The sequence below is a fragment of the Euprymna scolopes genome, chromosome 27 (assembly GCF_053919585.1).
Source record: "Euprymna scolopes isolate OS-2025 chromosome 27, ASM5391958v1, whole genome shotgun sequence".
Taxonomy (NCBI): domain Eukaryota; kingdom Metazoa; phylum Mollusca; class Cephalopoda; order Sepiida; family Sepiolidae; genus Euprymna; species Euprymna scolopes.
Window position 1 is genome coordinate 114,256,386 of NC_136508.1, and position 6,970 is coordinate 114,263,355.

General features: G+C 39.0%; 1 non-coding gene across 1 annotated transcript; it reads right to left on the reverse strand.

The window, feature by feature from the left end:
* Nucleotides 1-3,514: 3,514 nt before the first annotated feature.
* LOC145249101 (U1 spliceosomal RNA) lies at nt 3,515-3,677 on the reverse strand. The gene has a single exon (XR_013863480.1). It is a non-coding gene; the product is annotated as a U1 spliceosomal RNA (small nuclear RNA).
* Nucleotides 3,678-6,970: the final 3,293 nt, after the last annotated feature.

The window sequence follows — 6,970 nt, forward strand, 5'->3', positions numbered from 1 at the left end:
CAGTAGTAAATAAAAAAACTTAAGAATTTATTCTTTTTTATAGCATCGTAATTTGTGGCAATAAAAATAAAATAAAATAATTTTACTGGAACCTTACGAAAAAAGACCCTAAAGCCCGTATTAATGAATTTCTCGAACTACCGATATTACCGTTGAATTAAGCAGTGTTTATTTAATATTTTCACACACAAAAAATTATAATTGCAAAGAATATTTCTACTTTTTTTTTTAATTACAGGTTTCTCATAATTTTTATATGCAAGATTTTAATAAGTTCCTTGCTCTCAAGAATGGGAAACCTTCGGCGTAACATATTTTTATATATATAATATTGAACAATAATTAAAAAAAATTACAAACAAGAACATAGAAAATAATTAAATTTAAAAAATGGAAAAATGTATATAAGCGGTCAGAATAGGAATGCACGGATGCAGGGGCAGGGGGTGGGAAAAAAAGGAAACTATCACATCCCTTACTCCGTTTTAATTACATGACGTCATTATCACAGTCTTTCGACTGTCTTAAATTTTTGGCCTTCGTATATTCCGTGTTAACAAAATTTTACTTTGCTGCGTTTTGCGAACGGCAAAATCACTCGGTTTTTGGGCTAATTAATTTATATTTTGTCCAAACAAGGTGGTGTTTTTTTTTTTTTTTTTTTTTTTTTTTTTCAATTTAATTCAATATATTAGGACTTGACTTCACTAATTATCTTCGAAATAGACCCAGGAAATTAATATTTATCTTTTAAATGATTTATAAAATTAATTCATTTAACTTCGAAATTTAGATGAATTGAGTAGCTCGCCGTGAAAACATTTTTCATAACTTTTTCTTCACGTGTGCAAATATTTTTTCTTGCTTTTTGAAATTAAATTCAGTCTTTAATCTTTCAAATACAATAAAAAAAAAGTGGTGTGAAACCTACAAAAAAATTATGATAAATCAGCTTTCAAAACTATTTTTGTCCGCCCATTTTTGCTCGTACCTAATACGAACAAACAAAGGGACATAACTCCCAAAAGTGTTACCTGCTCCTTAATAGATATTGCGTTCTGTTATATTTTTATCGTATCCCCCTCACGCAGCGAGCCGGGGCGTTTTAAAACATTTCAAACAGTAGTCCTGATAATAAAAAAAAAATGTTATAAAAGATTGCTAGGTCAATGTGTAGTTTAGCGGCGTAAATTATTTGACAGCAAAAGTATTATAAAATCAGAAAAAGTTTCATTTTTGTTCTTTTTTTATCATGTTTTATGAAACTAAATGTACGACATTTAAGACCACCGTATAACTTTTAAAAATTGGACTTTCTAAGGTTTGACAGATTGGCCTTTTAAAAAAGCTAAATTTGCCCTATATATTATTTAATTGGAATTCATTATTTAGATGAGTATTGTTTATTAATTTATTTTATTGCGGACTATTATCCTCATCTTTCTTAGTTGTTGTTTCACAATGTTTCGGCCAACTATTCCTCTGGCCTTCGTCAGGTGAGACGACAATAACTATGGATCGCAGTAATTGCTGAGAATGCAGGTAGGAGATTCAAAGTTCCCATCCCGTCGCGGTTACCACTAAGATGAGGATAATAATAATAGTCCGCATGAAATAAATTTATACATTTGGTCTGTTTTACGCTCTTTCATTATAAAAAAATATGGCAGACAAAAACATGCTTCCATTGAAAGTTATTGGAGCGTAACGACTAAACAAAACTGGATTTTGAATTGAATAAAATAAAATACGTATTATATAGGTTTGAAGTCAAAACAACGCATTATTACAAAATAAACATTTATTTTGTTTAAAATTTATATTAAAATTCATAAATATATTTTGAAGCAAAACTTCATCTTCAGTATGTCTTTCTTTCTTTCTTTTTTGCCCCGTTTTGTTGGAGCAGAGAATCAGAAAGTAGAAGTCTGTTTGTGGTTTTTACGGTAGTTTTATTTTGTTTATTTTGTAATAATGCAATGCGTTGTTTTGGCCTCAAACGTATATAATACGTATATTCTTTTATTCAAACTCAACAAGCGTTTCTAAAGAACAAAAATGTTAATGTAAGTCCCGCGTGGCCAACGCAAACGCACCGTTCCGAGATTTAAAACCTTCTGTGAAAACATTATTTTCACCCTCTTATAATAAAAAGATATAAAAATTCGTAAATTTTTTATCAATAATTTTTTTACATTTTTTTAATCGCATATTTTTATATATATATATATATATATATATATATATATATATATATATATATATATATATATATATATATATATATAACATATTAATTTAATTAAACATAGTTATTTGAAAAGAAAGGCGATTAAAAATAATAAAATAATTGATTGAAAAAGTTTCCGTATTTTTATATAGAAAATTTCAACCGTCAGGAATTTATATGGTGTAACCGATTTAAAAGTAACTGTTTCGACAATATCATCTACCTATTATGATTTTTGAATTTAGTGTTTATTAACATATGTGAATATTCACATTTTTAAACTGTGCAACTCTTTTCTGTTACAAATTCACCTTTTTTAAACTGCTAAAATGTGACACATTCATAGTTTTTTTCATGTTTCTGTAAATAAATATACTTTTAAATATTTAAATAGTTTGGCAAATATATAAAATATTACCTTAATTAAACATAGTTATATGAAAAGATATGCCATTAAATTTTTAAAAAATAATTGATAAAAATAGTGTACATTTTTTTATATATTTTTATTATGGGGGATTAGGGTTTGCCTATTTGTTATATTTTATTTAAGGGGGTGAAAAAAATAAACTTAAAATATAATTGAAAATTGAATCGATTCGGTGCTTCCATACCTCAATTGAGAGACGCGTGTGCCAACCTCGCATGTGTTTAAAAGTTAGGGTCTCCACATTATTTGCCAGACACAACAGCAGCAAAAACACCTTCAAAATTACAACATCCGCCTTCCATAAAATCATAATTTTGGTAACCAAAAATACCTTCATAATTAAGTTAAGAGGATTGGGTCTTTTCACGAGTAATCCGTTTACAACATCTGCCTTCCATAAAATAACAATTTTGGTAACCAAAATTACCAGTGCACATCATTCAACTTTGTTTGGATGCCCAATTTTCGAGGTGATGAGTGGGGTTCAACCAATAGACACACTAATTCTGCGGTAGTTTGTCAAAGGTTTTCATTCATCAATCTCGAAAGAAGACACTTTCAGTTGTTGAAGGCGACAGGTTGGCGGATTTCTTACGCTTACGAGATTGATATGTTCAGAGCAAACGTTGACATGCAGATTAGATTATATCAGAACGTTGCAATTGGAGTGGATGAGAAACTGGCCGAGAGAATTGGCCTTTCTGTGGCGTCTATAGAGACAGGCGATTGGGAAAACAGAAAGAAACAAGGACGTCCTTACACACGTGACATACGGACAGGGGGTAGCTGGGAATTAAAGTAGTCTTCTGCCCAGAAGGAGAAGCAGGGTGGAATTTCTGATTTTGATTACATTATTGGGATGAGCGCGTACGCAGACCCCACACTTAGAAATAACGCGTCCGAGTCGTCAACATTTGAGACGATCGCAAAGGTCAACCCAACCGCAGTGCAATGGAAGGGTCTCACTCTGGGGGAACGACTTTAATGATCATCGTTACCTCTACGCAAGGTAAGTGTATTTAGTGCTTGGCCCCAGGCCTGGCATTATCTACTGCCAGACCCTTATTTGGGGTCCAGGACACTTAGGCATGAAGCCAGTAGGGGGAGGTGGGGGTCGAGGGTCATTCTACACTACTTAACTAGGTCTTTGAGAAAACTTTATTTAATTTCCCTACATTAAGACACTATCACCATAATACCTCATTCTTACCATGGGATTTATCTACTTAAAATCTCCCCAGCGTATGTGTCGGCTTTATATGCAAACTGAAACAATAAATGTTTACATGATTTTAAACAAACAAAAATTATATATACAAAAAGATTTTTTGGCTTTTATTATTAATTTAAATGAGGGATTAGATGATGGGGAGGGGAGCAAGCTAAGATACACCCAAAAAGAAAGAAGGAGAAAACAACTAAACAAAATGCCTATGGGGGCAGGTTAGTAAGGGATCCCCCCAACCTACTTCTAAATGTGGAGCGCCCACTGTCTTCCGGTCCCAGAGGTCGGAAGCAAGCGGGTCGTTCCCTAGTGTGGAGTGGGGGACCTAGGGACGATATTTTGAAAACAAATTAGATAGGGATGGGTAACATATGGAATGGACGGCGTCTTGCAAGATAAATGTACGTATAGGGGCAACAGACCGGGGACAAAACAAAATTGGACTGGGCATTTTTGGAAGCTCTCCTAGTGCCAATGAAAAAGAAAATCAGGGATGGGATCCACTTTCATACTTGTTCTAGTCTAGCACTAAACAAAAAATTTTCCACTCGTAGTGGTTAAGACCTAACTAACCTTATGCTATAAAATAACTTTGTTTGGGGCTGGGTTCTGTCGAACCTTAGCACCGCCAGACCAATACAACTAGGGTGGGAAAACAAACTTTAACCTAGCGTCTCGTCGGATGCACAAACTAGTGTTGTTCACCCATCTCCTATCAAAATCTATGCGATGTAATCTTTTCCAATCGCATCTGATCTTCACTTTAAGTTGATGTTTAAAGTAAACAACCAGATCCCGATCGGAAACAGATTCAACCCCATAGACAATTTTAAGACATGAAACCCATGTCACTAACCTGGCTACGGCTAGCATCGCGAGAAACACCAACCGATTCTCCCCAGTGAACGGCGGATCTATGTTATCGACGACGTACGCCAAATCAAGCGGCACCAACGGCTCGGGGTCAATGCGAGCCGTTACCTCTCCGACGTACTCCCAGAGCCTCCGAACTCCGCTGCAAAAAAGAAAAAGCGTAATCTCTTGTTTCATCCTCGTCATCCTCGCAGCAGGGGCAAAAGGGAGCGAATTCATCCCTCTTGCAGTCTCTGGCAAGCACGCCAAAAAGTGGCCGCGCATTCCGGACAAGCCTCCATGTAATAGAAAACTCTGAATTGTTTAAAAAGCTTCTGGCTGGCGCCCAATTCCACTCAGAGAGGACCTCCTCCCTCGATATCTGCAGCCGCTCAACCAGCGGATATTTTGTGGTCCTCCCCACTAAATCTTGATATAGCCTCCTCATAGGTCGTGCAAGGTCACTGGACCTCGGCAATGCCCTAAGGGCGGCTCGGCATTTGTAGAGGAATTGCCGTTCCCCCACCGGTTTTCTGCGACCTTCAGTGGCAAGGGAGGATATGAACTGTGGAAAAGCTTGCTCCACAACTGGTACCCAGTGCAATTCCCCAAGCAGTGTCCGACTCAGGAACACCAATCTTTCGGCGTACTTATGAATTAACAAGTAAGGCATTCCTAAGCCTCCCTCGCTGAGTTTCTGTGTACAGACCTGTCTACGGCCGTATGGCTTTCCCCCTTTCCAAAGTAGTTTGAAAAGGAGTTGCTCCAAAGCCTTACAGCGGTCCACAGGCAGAGAAAGTACTAACAAGTGGTAAAGGATCAACGGAAAGACGTAGGTTTGACACGCCTCCGCACGACCCTTCAGGGATAAGCAACTGCGAATCCAAGTCCTTACTGACGATTCGATCTTCGTCTGTACTTCCGACCAATTTTCGTCCAGCTGGAGTTCAGGCCCGAACCACACTTCGAGAATCTTTACTGGACAATCCGTCCAGCCGAACCCACCTGGAAGCGAGTTTACCCCAGTCCAGGTGCCCAACCGCAGGCCAACGGACTTGCTGGGATTGACTGTGGCCCTTGTGACACTTTCATACTCAGCGACCGCCTCACTCACCGCTTTGATACTTTCTTTCGCCCTACGCAAACGGTGACATCATCAGCGTACGTGGACACCCTGGCGACTTTGCCACTAGGTAGAGCTATGCCGCGCAGGACTGGTCTAGTCGTCTCGTCCCTTAATTTGCGAAGGAAGGGCTCCAATGCCAAGACATACGACAGAGGCGACAGCGGACAACCCTGGCGCACCGACCGAGAGACTCCAAAGGACTCCGACAACCTACCATTTACTTGTACCGCTACCGCAGGATCACGATACAGAACAGAAATCCACTTGCAAAGGTCCGGACCAAAGCCGGCAGTCTCCATAACAGATTCCAAGAAACCATGGTCGACCCTATCGAACGCTTTGGACTGATCTAAATTGATCATCGCGGCTCCTGTGTCGTCTTCTAACCCCTCTATGATCGTGCGCACCAAGTGCAAGTTGTTTTGAATCGATCTCCCCTTCACAGAACAAGTCTGATACGGTTCGACCAAGTCGTCGATAACAAACTGCAGTCAGCTTGCAAGAACGCGGGCCAAAATCTTCAACTCTGTGTTTAGCAGAGTGATGGGCCTATAATCATCTAAGTCCTCCCCACCATGCTGCTCTCTCTTCTTCAGTAGTGTGACCACTCCTTTGGTTACCTGTCAGGGATGGATCCCTGAGCAAACCAGTGGTTAAACACACCCGTTAGAAGAGGAACAAACATGGGCGACAGCCTCAAATGCGGTTCGTAGAGCAGACCATCGAGCCCCATAGATTTGTTAAGCCCAACCTGCTTCAATGCAGTGATGATTTCACATTCTGTAACCATCCCATCACAGCTAGCTGCTCGGTTCGCAGTAAGGCAGGGTGAGCCGGCTAAATAGCTGCCAAACTCCTGGCCGCAGAGTCTGGGTGGTAGGATAAAGCGTTCCTCCAGATGTTGACGAAACCCATTGCAAATTTCCCGAGTCAATACGAGGGTATGTCCTTCCAGGTTTTTCACCTTCCGAATGTACCCATCTGAGCAATGTCTTAAGGCAGCCTTACGCTCAACAGCGTCAACGTTCACGGCTTCGTTAGAGACACTTTTTAACCTAGCTCTAACTACTTGACCTTCATAACGCTCGCTAGCTAAGCGCTGGAGGC